The sequence below is a fragment of the Lissotriton vulgaris genome, chromosome 1_1 (genome assembly GCF_964263255.1).
Source record: "Lissotriton vulgaris chromosome 1_1, aLisVul1.2, whole genome shotgun sequence".
Taxonomy (NCBI): domain Eukaryota; kingdom Metazoa; phylum Chordata; class Amphibia; order Caudata; family Salamandridae; genus Lissotriton; species Lissotriton vulgaris.
The window spans coordinates 632,067,921-632,086,012 of record NC_141685.1 but is presented as its reverse complement, the minus strand read 5'-3'; positions in this window follow the sequence as shown (position 1 = coordinate 632,086,012).

Genomic DNA, 18,092 nt, shown 5'->3' with positions numbered 1-18,092 from the left:
TTTTGGACTGTTTTGAAGGCAAATTGGAGCTGCTTTGCTTTGGATTCCCCCTGGTCTTGGTGCAGTTTAAACTTTAATCGGTGGTCTAGTAAGATTCCCAGGTATTTATAATGATTTACCTGGATTAGAGGGGTAGAATTAATCCTCCAGACAAATTTTTTTTTTTTTCTAGAGCCACAGAAGCATATGATGTTGGTTTTCTTTAGGTTTATAGTCAGTTGTGCGTTCACAAGGTACTGCGACAGTTTAGAGATCGAACGTTGTAAACCGATGGGGGTTTTTGAAAGGAGAACAATGTCGTCAGCGTATTGGAGACTTGTTATAGGCGAGTGGGCCAATTTTGGTGGATCTCCCGGGATGGTGCTTATGACACTTTCTAGGTCCGCAGTGTAGATGTTAAAGAGGCTTGGGGCCAGAACGCAGCCTTGCTTTAAACCGTTAGTTGTGTGGAATTTCCTGGTCAGGCGTCGACCATCTCCTTTTTTCACTTGGACCCAAGTATCTGTGTAGAGCTCAATAATTGCTCCCAACAACTTTGGCGGCACGCCCCAGGCTTTCATTTTTGCCCAAAGACTTGATCTAGGCACTTTATCGAAAGCCGCTTTTAGGTCCAGAAAACAAGTATACAGCGGGGTGGAGTTATGGATAGCTTTGTTAACAAGGAGGGTTAACGCGGATAGATTGGTCAAGGTGCCCAGGCCTGACCGAAAGCAGGTTTGTGTCCGGGGAATGATCCCAGTACTGCTCACCCAGGATTCCAGTAGTTGACAGGTGCGCCCACACACCCGCCTCTGCTCGGGGCAGGCCTACCTCAGCGCCGCTCCACGCGCGATGTGCTTCAGTCTCCTCCTCAGCAAACCATGTGGTACCCAGGAAGTGGCGCCTAGCGGACCGGTGATCGAGACTTGGCCGAGGCGGCAGCTCGAGCACAGACAGCGCGAGCGCCGCGAACACAGGGCCCAGAGGCCGGCAAGTGGTTGCGGGGTTGAGGCGTGGTCCAGACCCACCTCGTTGCCAATGTGGTGACTGAGATCTCTGGGGGATGGGGCTGACCTAGACCGCAGGATTAGGTCTCACTAGCTAAATAATTGACGCAGACACACTTGCTATGAGATACTGGGTTCGAAGACCCTGAGCTGTCTCGCGCCCTTTTATTTATACACTCGGGCGAGCCCACCCTTGGGTGCGTGCGTGTGTGGCGTGAGTGGACGGGCCGGGTGGCTCCGTCATTAGACACGCGAGGGAGGCTTCCTTGTCATAAGCCCTTCTCCCTGCTCCATTTGCCTTGCTGGTTGACATTATACAAAGGAGCAGCAACCAAGAAGCTGCTCCCTCACCACACGCTTGAAAAACCCTCCAACCAACTCACAAGTGTCATAATCACTACCACAGTGGATCCGTGGGCCTAGCCTAATGCAGCAGCGGAGGTCTAGCACAGCGAGCATGCAAATACAGCTGCCATGAACCCCGCAAACGCTGTCCTCACAGGTGACCTCCACTCGCCCTAATCCTAGCTACCAAATCAAGATGCCCAGCTTCCTCCATCAGCCGCAGCGCCTGGGCCACCTTGTCAATGACCTGCTTCAACAACACTAAATGAGCACCGCTCTGACACAGCGAGCCAGTAATTTACCAACCGAAACACCTCCTGAAGCAAAGAACCACACCCCAAAACCCTAAATGACCTAAGGACCAGTCACTGTGTTAACAAACAAAATGGTGGCTGGTCCAACAAAACATATATCTGTGGATTACACAAAAGCCCAAAACAAGCCCAAAAGTAGGAGCAGTCGTTCCCCAAAATTCTGCAATTTTTCTCGGGGAAGCAGACCAACCTGCGGTCGTCCGTCCAATCCCCCCCCCTCCCCCCCCCCCCGGCCCCCTCCCCAAGGTACCATTAGACTTTAGATTTTGCATTTGATGTCACTTTAAAATGCATTCTATTTTTTAACACAGCAGTCATTTACAAACGTGTTCCCTATAATTTGTTTTGAATATCGTTTCGTGTGTTATTTATTCGACTAAGCCATGATGAAAATTGCCCTGGTTTGTTATCCAGTGAACAAATACAAAAAGCAAGCAACAGCTAATGGAATTATCACAAGCTATCTGAAATTTAGTAATCGACAGGCCTGAATGGCAATCAAAACGGTTCTTTGCGCGTGTTCGTATCTTCCATTTCATTCATGCTGCCTGAATATAATTTTTAACCCGATGAAATGCTTGTCAATTATGTACTTGTTATTCCTTATAAAGGTCAATATTTATCTGGAGACCAAGTGTGCTTGGCACCAAATCATTGATAGATATGGGTCAAGAAAACATAATTTCGTCCTGTTAGCTCAGTACACGTATATCAAAAGGGTCTTTGTGCAAATTCCTACAAGCGAGCGAACCTCTGGCACTGTACCCGGACGCAAAATTCAAGGCTGACTTTAGTAGACTGAATGTTAAACCATTAGAAGAGGTCTTCCTGTTACTGGAGCTGCAGCAAGCACATAGGATTGTTGTGAGAAAGGTTGTGTGTGGATCTCCGGTGCCTGCATCCTAGACAAACAACAGTCATCTGAACTGCTTGTCACTATGACTTGCAATTCCCTCTGTTGCGCCGAAGGGTGCTGAATCTCCACACTACATGCCAGGATCACAACGCCGTCAGACCACGCAGCACTGACACAGCAGACTGGTTTGCATTCCAATGCCACTAACCTATCACGGTCTACTACCTCCTATATACGGTCCACACAGCATGATAGCTGTGAGTCAACAATCTATTACATTACGAGCATCCTACTAGAACCAACCTAGGAACTTAACTTACTGCACTACATCTCCAGGGCCGCAGACACACAAAATACTGCCTTGCACTGTGTAGATGCAATCATACCCCACCACTGCACTACTTCTCCAGGACAATAACTCACTCACTTCCCTGTGGGTGTAAGGGCGGTCGCAGCCCCCAACCGCCACTTTGATCCCCAGATCAACTTCGACTACGAGTGGTTTAAGCTAATAGTGAGTGCATTTAGTATCTTAAAAAGCATAATAGAACCAGTGTGCTCTGGCAATTTCGTCTCTTGTGGCTGCTTGCCGGACATTGATGAAAATGTTCCGGAGACAGGATTGAAGGATACACTGCCTGGAAAGTGTCTTATGAAATCTCAAAAACTACCATAGTAGTTTCCAAGTCAAGGTAACATTGGTATCTGTGTGAAGATTGAGACATCAGTTTTATTGACGGATACATGTCATAGATAGTAGTCAATGGCTACCTTTGCCTCATATAAGGTCAGGGGTCTCAAGAGAAGTTCCAGGGGTTGCAGCTGCAACCTCTGGTGACCCCAATTGATCCATCATTATCCTCCACTGCATTTCTTCCACCCAATAGCAGTCTGTTTCTGTGACTCTCATGTAGCTCCTGGAGTGGTGAATGAAAAATGTCCTAGCTATCATAATGTTAAGTTTCAATTCTATTAAGGACTCAGAGGTGAGGATTAGGCTCAACTCTCTTTGTTTTATTTTACAGCAGCCTTAATAAACAGAACTTCAATAACCTTGGACTAATATCCCATGAGTCCAAAACAACCACAAAGATCTGGAAACAGAAAGTCCATCCAATCAGGGGGATTCCTCTGACAAAACCATTGCTTCCCAACACCGGGCGTCCTCTTTTTTCCTGTGAACGTGCCGACGTTGGAAGATTATCAATCCTGTTTAGAAGAATCCGTCCCTGCATTCAAAGGACATATGAGAGGATCCGGGTTTCCATTAATACTAACGATACACAATTTCCATAAACAGCCATCATGACCAACTGGAATTTTTTTTATTTACGTCCATACTAAGAATCCATGACCGGGTGGGCCATGCACCAGAATGCGGGTGGGCTAATCCTTGCCTCCGAGTCCTTAATAGAATTGAAACTTTCCATTACGATAGCTAGGAAATATTTCATTTTTTGGCAGGACTGGAGGCGAGGATTAGGCCAGTTCAAAGCTAACACACCAAAAGGGCCACTATGGAGGAGACTAGTTTAAAATAAAAAATCTTAAAGGTAGAATCCGAGGACCAGTCTGCAGCATTCAAAATATCCTCCAAGCAGGCCCCCAGCCTGAAGGCTTTATAGAGCATTGCACCTTGAGTTGAATGAGCCCTAAACCGTTTGGTATATATCCCAGCTTCTTGCATGATCCACCAAACCCATCTGTCTATGGTTGGGAATAGATCCGCCTTGAACGTCCTACGTAGGGCAATCAGCAATTCATTCTCCCCATGAGGAAGGTGCTCCGCTGTAATGACCTCATAGCCTTTTACACATTAGATCACGCACAACTTGGGAGACTCCGGAAATGTGGGACCGGACATTTGGTTTGTCTGGTCACATGAAAGTTGACCCCATCCAGGGTGAAAGCCCTGATGTCCAAGACTCTCCTGCAAGAGAACAATGCACAACAACATAGCCAATTTTGCCAAAAGTTGCTTGCGCAAGAGTTACTTATTGCTCGGCCACCCGGAAAGCAAGTCAATGACGTTATTGACATCCCACATTGTGGAGTACCTCGGTTCCAGGGGGAGAGAACGCCTGATCTCCCGGAGCAATTTCCTGAGTAGGGAATACTCTCCCACCAGAGTAACCGCCGATGGCACATTGCCAGCTGAATCTAAATGTATTGATCGACCGATACGCTAGACCCTCAGAGGCCAAAGAGGTAAGGAAATTGAGGACATGGACGTTAGTCCCCACTGGATCTAGATGCCGTCACAGACACCAACTAAACCATCTAGATGAGGCTGATAGGTATCGTTTGATCGACTGTTCGACCAAGCTCGGGCCAAGAGGTCTGCTGCATTTCAGGAAAGGCCTATGAACTGCCATCATGACCAGTAATCCTCCACGCCATGAACTGAAGACTGTCCCTAGCCATCAGGGGAAGCGGATTGATGGCTGGTTCGCTCAGGAGATAAGTCAATGGGTGTAGACGGATTGGAGAATCCCAAGATAGTTCCATCAGAACTGGAGACCAAACTTGCGACCTCCAGACTGGCGTGATCACCACTATCTCTGCACATTGATTGGGTACCTGGGTTTGCCCCCAGCTTGATAAGACATCAGGACGGATCAATGCCCCGGAGGCTTTCACATCCTCTGTCATGCCAAAAATCTTAACTAACGGACCAGTAATATCCAGAAGTTTATTCTGGCATGACCGCCAGGAACGGTCAATGCCCTTTTTGGTTTCCTTGATATATTTGGACAGAAAAGTTACCATTCAGGCATCGATTTTTGGAGTGGGTGCAACCTTGCCCTCTAATGAAGGTTTATGGCACTCAGTCTTGAACCGGGAGCCAACTTCCTGGTCTAGAGGCTTACGCAGTCTCCCAGTCACATATTTGGACACCTTGTAACATGAGACCAATTCAGAGGAGCGGGGTTGTAGTAACTCCTTCGGATCTAGCAGGTCTGACTGGGAGGCCAGTGGCTCTCGCCCCAAAGGGAGGTCAGGGGCTGGAAGGGGAAGGTCTCCAGAACTTCTTGCGGTCTGAGTCATCATCTTATCCCGTAGAGGAATCGGCCAGCAGGGAGATGATGGGATTTAGGTGTCCAAGGGCAGGGAGTGGTCAGAGCATCGACCGGGGGAAAGGGGAGTTCGCCTCACAAAACGCCTTCTTTAATCTGGCGAAGGCTTCAATATCTAATCCCTCGGAAACAGAGCGTTTGCACGGGCTCTCGGGAAGGCAAAGTTCTCCTCTGGAGATGCGGAGGCGGAAGGCCCAGGATTGTCTTCCCTCGGGCGAGGGTTTGAAGGCTCCTTTGTGCCAAATACATACATTTCTTCTCCAGAAGAGCCATTGCGTCCGAGACTGCCCTGACCGCGTGACAATAATCATAAGTGACCGGGAAATATTGAACCTCCTTGTTCTCTTCATAGTAGTCCCCAAAATCCTCCATCTTAATAAAGGATAGTCACAATAGCCTGGAGGAAAAAACAGGGGAAGTGTGGCTACCCACCAGGTAAGAGGGGTAAGTGTTTGGGGTTCCTGGAGGTAAGTATCAAGACAGGCTAGAGCCCCCCCCGCATACCTTCTATGAGGCTGAGGGGTAAGGGAGCTGATGGAGAGGGCGGTAAACCAAGACAGACTTTGCCCCCTATAATACACCGGGCTCCGCGTCAGTATCAGCAACAAGGTGCGCCTTCTAGTAGCCAGAGGGCCGCTGTGCCCTCCAGAGCCCCAAGTGAACACAACCACCAAACGCGGCCGCAAAGGAGCAACAGAGCGTTCTCTCGGCTGCCACGGAGAGGAGGTAGACTCGCGCAGCCACCTCTCACCTAATCCGCAAACTAAGTTATGCCGCGATTCATACAAAACACATAAAAATATTGTTTAACTGAGAAAAGAATGAAAGAAAGGGAGGGGAGACCCCTTCCACACGTATCTCAGGAGGCTGCAGCAGTGAAGAAAGAGGAAGTCCGGTGTTGGGAAGCAACGGTTACGTCAGAGGAAAACCCCTGATTGGATGATCTTTCTGCTTCCAGAACTTTGTGGTTGTTTTGGATTGATGGGATATGTAGTCCAAGGTGTTGAAGTTTCGGTTTATTAACCCTTTGCTGCGGCGGCAATTCCGCCGCAGCAATAAGGGGGTGGGGGGCCGCGCTGCGCTTCTGTGCTCGTGATGGAACCGCTACGTCACGAGCCTCGGGTGCGCTGTGCTGATGACGGAGCGGTTCCGTCACGGCCCGCCCGCTCAACAGAACGTCCAGTGCAGGCGTGGAATGCGCACCGCGCAGGCGCCCCGAGCGGGCGGTGATGGAACCGCTCCGTCATCAGCACAGCGCGTCCGTGGCTCATGACAGAGCGGTTCCGTCACCAGCAGGGGAGGAGTTAAGGCTGCTATAAAATAAAACAAAGAAAGTTGAGCCTAACTCTTCTTCACAATTGTCTAGGAGAATCTGCAATTCTTAAACAGTCTTAAATTTCCTCTGTTCACCTCAATAATGATTTTCCCAGCACTAAAGTTTTATGGAACAATTAGTGAATTAAGTTCTTCACTTTTAAGAACACAAAAAATGATTAACATTTCAAGTACATCACACAGACACAACCTCGTTTAAATTCAAATCATGTGGTTGAATTCCAATGTAATTTCATTTGAATGGATTGATTTGTCTCATAAATCCATTAGAGCAGCAGTTGTCAAATGGAAACCCCTAATTAAAACAAGAAAAAAGTGATAACATTTTCTCATCTGGTCTTTTCTGACCAAATGTCTATTTACAATATGTTCACATATATTAAATATTGGACCATGCATCAAAAGTCACGCTGCTTCCCTCATCTAATCATTTAATTTTATCTGGAGGAGAGATTAAACTGGTAAATGTTTTACACAGTTTGAGCATTTCGAAACGGTTGAAGTATTTAATATTCAATAAAATATTTCATTGCATTGACAAGAAAATGTGAACATTTGTGCGGTTCACCACATTGCAACTCTTTAAACATTAATCTGCGGATTTGATAGAACATGACTCGACACATTTTATTGTTGAGATGCAATGGGTTGCAGCGAACTATCAATTTAAAACGTGGTTCTTCAGCACTACTGAGCTAAGAAGTGTTGCGACGGGATAATATGAAAAATGGGGAATGCCTTCTGCCCCAAATGTATTCAAAGAATCAATTAGCTGCGATAATTTTCTTTGACAAATCAAATAATATACTGTGGCTCTGGATTCTGTTAAAAATGCCTTCTTTCTAGTTAGATTTTTCATGATATTTTTCCATTTAGATTTTGTGGGGGCGATTTATTCGGGTAACTACTCCGTTTATATGTCAGGGCAGCCTGTAAGCCTTTGAAAAAGGTTTGCATTTCTGTCAGCACAAAGACATATTTTAAAATTATTCACTGGCAAGTGTGTGCATTGTTCTTTAAAAGAATGGCTGGTCAATGGGCGAAGTAACAACGTGAGTTTTTAGCTGTAGAATATAAAATGCACATTTTAGAAAGCGAGAGTGTTTTGGGGGGGGGGGATACACACTTTACAATTGTCTCGTCTTGTTTTCCAGGCAACATGATTTACATTTGTCCGTTTGAAAAAACAAACATTTATTGTAAGGAAAGAATGAGCACATCTTGTGCTCCTGTTAAGTTTATTAAGTGTATCTTGTGGTTCTATTTGCTGTGTTGTGGGTATCGAACATCATTAGCATTGCCTGCACACGGACTCTTCTTGAAATCCCATGATGTCCCCCATTCTATAATGCCTAATAATATTCCAAGTTTGCATACATGTCGTGGCAATAGCCTTTGTAGTCAAAGTTTAATATGTTTTGGCTCTCAATGAGGGCCACATAAAATAAACACACAATATACAAAATGTACATGCCATAAAATCATACAGACGAGTACAGGTAAAGTAACACATCCTAACATTGGTCGGATAATCATCAAACATCTCCCTATGTATTATTAATAAATATCTAAAAAGCTTTTTAAAAAATTAAAAATTCTGTAGCAAAACATTTCATTTGGCGGACAATAAAGTGCATGGAAAAAAGTTTTTACATTTAAAATTCCTAATTGTAGACAGATTGGTTTTAACCATTTGAGGCGTAATGGACGTAGTGCAGTAGAAACAAACAAGACATGGTTACGATCCTGTACAGCAATATGACAGAGATTACACATAGGAGATACACCATACCACTTTGCAAAGAGGAAATTTAGTGGGAGCAAATCTTGTCTTACGAGGTACCAAAACCTACGGACTCTGTGAGGAATATTCCAAGTAAGGTATTGTTGGGCCTGCTTTAATATATATGTATTTAACAGAGATTGTCTTTCTTTTTTCCTTGGTTGGGCAAGCCTATCCAATTTATAACACAGTTCCCAGGATGCACATTTTAGTTTCGCCTTGAGCTCAGCGGGATCAAGTAAAAACAAGGTATTTGCATCCAGTTCTAATAAACTTACTGCTTTTCTAAAGTTTTTTTACTAATAAAGAGAACTCATTGAAGTCGCCCAAGAGTTCCCTTTAATAGCTTCTCGTAGGGAACCAGTTTTACCTCTAACCAGACAGGCCACCCATCTTATGAGGGCAATCAACCCCTGGACCCAACCACTTCGCAGTCCGAATTCCAGCCTGCATGAGGAAACAGAGCAGGCTGTATTGAGAGAAGAGATTTTTCTTAGTACCTTTCCTTCTATTTTTTGCAAGAATCCCCAATGTTTTAACTCTACTAATTCAATTCCATATAGTAGAGTTGCAGGTATCTTAGCTTTAAATACATCTAGAAATAGTGTAAAGTGTCTCTTCCCTGTAGCATTGTACAAGGAACACAGTCCCATGCCATGGGCAAGTGCTTTACGAGAATTGTGCTCTATATGGGGGTTCTCACTTAAATTAGCAGCAATTATTTTTCCTAAGAAGGTGTAGGTTTTGACCACCTCTAGTTTCTGTGCACCTATTATCCAATTATAATTTTCAGACCCTCATTTTTTCTTCCCAAATATGCACATAATTTTGCTTTTTGAAGCATTGATATTCATATAATGCGCTTCTGCAAATAGGTTTAATGCATGCAGGCGGTTAGACAGGCCCTTCGGGGTTAGATCTAAAACAAGTATATCGTCCGCATACATTAGGACCGATATAGGTAACCCTCCAATTTTAGGTGCTAATCCCCCACCAGCTGCTATGCAAGAAGGTAGATCTGCCGTATATAGAGAAAACAATATAGGGGCCAAAATACACCCTTGTTTTATCCCATTCGGGGAAGGGATAGATTGAGAAAGACCCCTTTCACCGCCTTGTAGCACCTTACACCACGTGTTGGAGTGAAGAGATTTTACCAATTCCAGTAACTGTATTGGCATGCCCAATGCAGCAAGCTTTCTCCACAGCGTTGGACGGTCTACCTTGTCAAACGCCGTGGAGAAGTCGATAAATGCTACATATATACCACCACCTCGGACACGTACATATTTGTCTACAATCACCTGTAATGAAGTCAAATTATCAAGAGTACCATGCTCTTTACGAAATCCTGTTTGCTGCATGGGTAAAATACCATTTAATTCTATCCATTTCATGATTAACAATAAGATACATTTAGCGAAAAATTTTCCTATTGAATCCAAAAGAGCTAATAATCGATAATTCTTAGGATTGTCCCGCTCTCCCTTTTTAAATATGGGAATCAATATGCTTCCCCTCCAAGAATTGGGTACTAATCTAGAATTGAAGCATGCTTGAAACACTGGTAGTAGGATCTTGCTCCAGGAGGTAACATCCTGCTTGATTATTGACATGGGCAATTCATCCGGGCCCATAGCTCCGGAAGAGCGCATACTCTTTATCACGGATGCTATGGATTTCTCGGTCGGGAGTTCTATGTTACACTTTCCATTCGGGGCTGGATCCCAGTTATTATCCTCCACTCCGTTAGAAGCATAAAGGCTAGATATAAATGTTATCCAGACTTCTTCCGCAATAGAGATTGGGATGGGGGAATAGCATAAAATACAATACAGCACATTACCTTTATTCACATAGCATGCATCTGATAAATCAGGCACATATAAATTGTTAAACTAAGCGTATTTCCACAGTAGAAGCAAATTTTGGCTCAACCTATACTTTGTGAATATTGTAGTGTTATATTATGTGAATTTGTGAGGCTATCCAGGCGCAAGGTTGGGCAGACCTGATGGGGGGAGGAGATCATGTCTGTTTCGTTTGGAAGAGCCATTTCTTGAGGTTCCTTCAGAAGTTCATGAGGGAGGTTCTGAGGTGTTTATGGGTGTTATTCCAGGTATTCTCTGTGAGGTATGCAAAAGAGCGTCTCTCACTTCTGGTCTTCTTGCTGCAATGGAGGTGTGCTCTTGCCTGGGATGCAGATCAAAGGTGTCTGGTGGATTGGTAGAAGTTGTGGATGTGGTTGAGGTTAGCTGGACTCGTGTCATGGAGAGCTTTGAAGGCATGGGTGAGTAGCTTGAACTTACATTTTTCCTGGACTGTGGTCAGTGGGAATTGTTGAGGTGTGGAGAGATGTGGTTATTGTATGGGATGTTCAGAATGAGTCTGGCAGTGCTGCTTTGGGTGGTTTGATGTTGGCGTAGGACATGGACTGGGATTCCAATGTAAAGAGTGTTTCCCTTAATCAAGTCTACTTGTGTAAAGAGCCTGGGTGACCATTTGCCTGGTGTTCAGTGAGATCAAACTGAAAATGTTATGTATCATTTGCAAGATGTGAAAGCATGATGAGGACATGGCGTTGATCTGTCTGCTCATTGAGAGGTTGGTGTTCACGATGAAGCAGAGATTCTCTGCATTGTCCGCAGGGCTCGGTGGGGTGGGCAAGTTCAGAAAGTCACCAATAGGCGTCTCAGGAGCAGTGGTTCTTGCGAAGATAAGGACTTCAGTTTTGTCTGTGTTCAGCTTTTGAGGCAGCTGATTTACATCCAAGCAGAGGTGCTACTCACGCAGTTGGCGAAATTTGCTTTGGCAGTGCTGGTTGAGTTGGTAAGGGAAAGGATGACCTGTGTGTCATCGGCATAGGAATCTATGTTGATGCCCTGGGCACTGGCGATGTCTGCGAGAGGTGTCATGTAGACGTTGAAGATTATTGGGCTGAGCGACGATCCTTGAGGGCCTCCACAGATGAGTTTCTTGGGTTCTGAGGTGTAGGGAGAAAGTCTAATTCATTGAGCCCCTTCTGTGAGGAAGGAGAATATCTACTTGAGGGCCAGTCCACAGATACTCAAGTGCTGATGCTTTCTGATGGGTGACTTCTGGGGGACCGTATTGAAAGCTGTGGAGAAGTCAGTGAGGATGAGTGGGGCTGTTTCTCCTGCATATAGGATGCTTCTGAGGTCAATGGTGGATGCAATGCAATGAGGCCTGTCTCTGTGTTGTTGTTGATGCAAAAGTCTAATTGGGTGCTTTCTAGGTATTGGTGGAATTCTAGATGGTCTGTGAGTTGGATTTTGATGGCTTTCTCTATGACTTTAGTTGGAAAAGGCAGGAGCAAGACGAGTTTGTAGCTGCTGAGGGTGTTGTGGTCCGGTGTTTGTTTCTTCAATGGGGCATTGGCTTTTGCATTTTCCCAGCAAGTTGGGCAGGTGGCAGTGCTTCAGGAGGCAATAATGATAGCTGTGAGTGAGGGGGAAATGATGGTTCTTCCAAGGTTGTATATGAAGTGGGGGGCATGGTTCCGTGGGGGCGTCTGAGTGGATGGTATTCATGAGTGTGGTGTTTTTTTTCATTCAAGAGAGGCTTCGAGTTGCTAGCTGTTGTTTGGCAATGAAGGAGGTGTGCAAATGCTCGGGGGATTTTGCATCGATATGATGTAGGTCAAATATGTTTTAGATCTTGGTACTCTGTTTATGAGGAGTGAGAGTTCATTCCAGAGTGCTTGGGAAGGGATGATGTAGTTTTTTGTGCGCTGTGGGATTAGAGAACTCCTTGACGATGGTGTAGAGTTCTTTGCAATTGTTGGATATGGCTTTATGTTTGAGAGTTAGAGCCTTTTTCTTTGCGTCTCATAGTTGTTTTTGGTAGAGGTTGAAGACAGCTTTCTACGTGGATCCTGCGGTAGTGCTTTTGTTAAGTTTCTGTTTTCTCTCAAGTTGTTTGCAGTGGTGCTTGAACTTAATGAGGTTGTTTCTGTACCCGCTCGATTGTTTGTTGATTCTGGTGTTCTTGTTTGTGGTGGGAGCAGTGTGGTTGGTGCAGTCAGCAAGCTATTTATTGAAGAGCTTGGTATCAACATTGAGGTTCCCAGAGTGGTTGCATGGGTGTTCCTGTCGGGCTTGGTCCAATTTTACTTGGATATTTTCTCTGAGTGTCTTGATGGTGCTTTGGGTTTTTGTGGTGGGGTGGCTTGGCGTGCAGGTATCTTGAAATGTATGATGTAGTGGTCGGACCATGAGAGAGGGAACATGTAGGTATAGGTGATCCTGTTGTTGGCAGGGAAAAGGAATGAGGGTGGGGCCTGCTCTGTGGGTTGGTCCTTGGATGAGCTTGGTGAGTCCAAAGTTTGCTGGGGATGTCGAGGAGGGATTTGGAGTTAGGGTCTGTGTTGTCTTCCAGGTTGAAATTGAGATCCCGAGGAGGATGTAGTTGGTTAATCTGATGTAGATGGGATCAATGAAATCTGCGAGTTGGTCACGGGGGTTGGTGGGAGAGGGTTCCCTTAAGGTTGCCGATGAAGTCCATTTTTGAAGTGGAGGTGTTCCTTGAGGTTGGTGTCCAGGTCTATGGTGGTGATGCAGTCAAGCATGTTTCTGAAGATGATGTTGAGTCCTTCGCCTGGTTTGGGGGTTACGTCCTGGTGTATGATTTTGTAGGCAGGTGAGATTGGCTGTTGCGATGTCTGGGTTGTAGGCTGGGTTGAACCATGTTTCAGTCAGGAAGAGAAGGTTGGGTGTGTTGCTGTTGTGGTGGTGATGCATCGATTGTTTGGAGGTGGTAGTGATGGCATCCGAGGTCTTGCAGGTGAAATCGCAATGGGTGCAGGAGAAAGGTCCTACCATGGTCCTACCATGATGGTAGCTGTGGTTGTGGCATTGGGTTTGATGGTCATGGGGCCAGGGTTCCTGGCATTGGGCGAGATCTAGGCATGGACAAGCACAGACCAGTGCAGACGGATTTGTCTTTGGCGTACCAGTGCATATTTCACTGCAAGTGTCTGTTGCATGGTAGGGCTACAGTCTGCATTAAATAGGCCCTGGGGTGGCTGGGATTCTGTTGGCAGGAAGAATGGTGAGCAGAAAAGCTCAGGCTTTGGTGGTGTCACTTGGTCAAAATGCCGCAACTGGATAAAGCCGGAACAAGCAGTAACTGGTGGCCACTGGAAGTGGCAAGGTACGTGCCCCTGTGATGACAAGTGTCCTTAAATTGTCTGGAGAAAATGTAAAACAATGGGGGCAAATGTTTTTCATCTGACCTATAAGTATCTCTTCTGGTTTTGCATTGTATGTGCAAGGAAACAATGGTATCACATGCCAAACCTAAGCACCACTCTAAGAGGGGGTAGGGAAAAATCCCTTTTTTAGTCAACCCTCACCCACTTTAGCAGTGTCATGCTTCATCCCCAGGTTCACCTTGGCTCCTGAAGGCAAGGGTGGGCTCCACCATATTTCCGGGAGCTCTTATAAAGAAAATAAATAGCAGGTGCAACTTTAACAATAATAATTCCTCATCTACTCCCAAGGTATTCCTTTGTTAGTGGGGTGGATGGGAAAGATTAAAAACTATATTAGGGGTTGAAAGGATGTAATGGTCCTATGACCCTAACATATCAACACATTTTAGCCATATAATGTTGGTCTGAATGATCCTGGGCTTTTGTCAGGGTGGATTCAAACTCATATCACCCCAAAAATGTACTCAGCATGTGCTTTTGTGTGACGTGCAATTGTATTCAGAGCATGCACAGGCAATGGCTTTGCATAGCTTAAGAACACAGAGACCGGTGGCAGCACAACACGAAAACACCATAAGGTGACAAGGTAAGGGCTAAGGAAAAGAGCCCCACCTATAAAGTTGAACTGAACAACAAATTTGAGATCTGTTTTTATCTACAAAGGCAAAAAATGTAAACATGTGCCTGCCTGGCCAGATAATAAAAAGATACAAAGACACAAAGAAGAAATCAACACCCGTATATTTGTAGAATCATAACACGAGAAAATTGCGCTCAAATATAAAAGGAAGCACTAAGAGCACACCGGTCCAGATGAAAGTATAAGGAATCACAGGTCGTTATTGAATAAATCGACCAACAGAAATTCATCTTAACATGAAGACTGATGAACATTGCATTAATTGAAAGGATACTGTTATAAGAAAACCCAGGTCTTTGTCGACTTAAACCATTCATAGGAAGCTTATCCCAACAAGACCTTTGAATAAGAACATATCCGAAGTCATTAACGAATACAGATTCTAACATGCCCAGATCCATGTTATGTTAATTGTCCTGAAGAAGGTGGGGCCAAGTGCCTTATCCACCGAAATGCGTTGACACCCCTAATAAGGGTTTCTAAAAAAAACATTTTTATATGAATTTTGTGGTTACATGTTTTTAAATTTCATTAAAACTGTGTGCATTTGTGATGTGAAAGGATTGAGCACTAGGCACTGTATTAAAAAGTGGAACGTGTATGATCATATTGTTCAAGTATACATACTTATGCTTTATTTTAATAAATAATAATTTTATGAACTGTTCTATGCCAAATTATTTTTGCCTTTGTGGTTCTACTACTAGATGGGATGCTACATATTAATCCTATACATATGGGTAATTAATAGTGAATGTGTGAGTGACAGCCCCCTTTTTCTTCATACAGGTGACATAGTGTCTCTCTAATTTAAATAATAATTAATAACCCAGGGAACACTTTAAAAAAAAATTCTTTGCATAGTTTAATAAATCCAAGAAAACACCAGGCTGCACATTTTGCTGCCTTGCACCATCTTGGGGAAGGGAGGCATTCCATGGGTGAAGTGTGAACATTCTCATGCATCCAGCTATGTATTTTTGTGCATTCCCAGATTTACGAATGTCTGACTAAATATCGAAATCAAAAATATCGACATACAAAAATATCGGGACAAAAATATCGAAGTCAAAAATATCGGAATCCTATCCCTAACAAGGTAAGTACAAAAATATCGAAAAAATAATATCGTAGTACAAAAATATCGAAATTAAAAATATCGTTTTTTTAAATGTATTAATAATAATGTTAAAATAATTATAAAATACATATAATGTTACAAATATTAAATAAAAATATTAAAAAATAATAAAAAAATTAAAACTAATACATATACATTTAAAATAAATTAAAAACTTAATAATTTAATGTAATTTTATATTTTGTAATTTCATTTAATTGATTTAATTTAAATTTATTTAATTTTTACCCTGTACGACTGTACCCCAAAAACCCAAAACTGACCCAGAACCCTAAAAATACCCCTTTACCCATGAACTGAAAACTGACCCTGAACCCTAAAAATACCCCTTTACCCAAAAACTGAAAACTGACCCTGAACCCTAAAAATACCCCTTTACCCAAAAACTGAAAACTGACCCTGAACCCTAAAAATACCCCTTTACTCAAAAACTGAAAACTGACCCTGAACCCTAAAAATACCCCTTTACCCAAAAACTGAAAACTGACCCTGAACCCTAAAAATACCCCTTTACCGATAAACTGAAAACTGACCCTGAACCCTAAAAATACTCCTTTACCCATGAACTGAAAACTGACCCTGAACCCTAAAAATACCCCTGTACCCATGAACTGAAAACTTACCCTGAACCCTAAAAATACCCCTTTACCCAAAAACTGAAAACTGACCCTGAACCCTAAAAATACCCCTTTACCCATGAACTGAAAACTGACCCTGAACCCTAAAAATACCCCTGTACCCATGAACTGAAAACTGACCCTGAACCCTAAAAATACCCCTGTACCCAAAATTAATTAATTATATTTAATTACCAATTAATTATTAATTAACAATAACAATAAAGTAAATATATTAGCACATTTGCTGTAATTAATTTAATTAAAAAATTAATATTATTTTGCACAATTAACTAATTAAGAATAACAATAAATTATATATAAAAATTACTCTAATAATTTAATTAAATAATTAATAATAATTAAATACCAACTAATTAATCATTATAAATATGAAAAAAATTATAATAATTAATTAAATAATTAATAGAAATTAATTACCAATTAATTATTAATTAAAATATGTACAAGCATATATCAATTAATTAATTATTATTAAATTACTTCCCACCCTATTCCCCTATAAACCCATAACCCGCTACAGAACATATTTATCAATTAATAAATTAATTAAAAATAATTTAAAATTAATTCTCAATTAATTATTAATAATTCCTAATAATTAATAATTAATTTAACATAATTAAATTACTTCCCACCCTATTCCCCTATAAACCCACAACCCGCTACAGTAGTAAAAGACAATATTTAATAAAATAACATTAAAAATAAATAATAAAACATAATAAATACAATATAATATACACTAAATTTATTTAAAAATTGATATTAGTAACATCAAAGTTATTAATTTCGATATTATTAACATCGATATTTACAACTTCGATATTACTGATATCATACCAATATCGATATTTAGACTGTCGATATTACTTACCTTCGATATTTTTGTATATCGATATTTAAACTTCGATATTTTTGCATATCGATATTTAAAAATCGATATTTTGTCTGTGTACCCAGATTTACATAGAGTTGTAAACCTAGTAATGCATCAAAATGGCGCCCCTCCCAGACCCTGGTTTATTGAGGAGAAATAGCTTTATTTCTTTTAACTTTAAGGATTGTTATTGTGCAGTAAGGTGTCTATTCCATCACAAATACAATCCTGCTCATAACGCAGGTACTCTTGCACCACGGTGCAAGGGTGTCTGTGTTTTCACTAGGCAGCACACGAAACGAGGCAGCAGAAATGCACCATATTTTCTAAATATGGTGCATTACTGATGTTACCCTTTCAGGCAACGCAGCACAGAAAGTTGCCTTGCTGTACCGTGCTGCACTGTGTAAAATGTTAGTAAATCTTTCCCCAATATCTAAAGCTACAAAGCTTAGCACAGAGGGAAGCCATGTCTGAAATGTCTACATTCATGTCCTTTACGTAAGATCAGCGTTGGCCGAAACATTTTAATTGTTGAAAAAAAAAAGTCATCGTTTTGATAATTTGCTTTATTATCTCTACATCAAGTAGAAGCAAACACATTACCTGCAGATTTTAAAACGTAAAATGTACACATCACAAATATTACAACTAACTACTAGTGATACATGATTAAAAGGCCAACATACAAAGGGCAGGTAACAAGAAAACACTTGTGTCAAGAACCAAATGCAGTACATTGGCACAAGTCTGTCTTATATATTTATTATAACAAACTATTTTAATGCTTAGTGACAACTTTGTTTAGAGTGATTATAATTCACATACACAAAAAAGCAACCTGCATTATCTGATATCTTTACC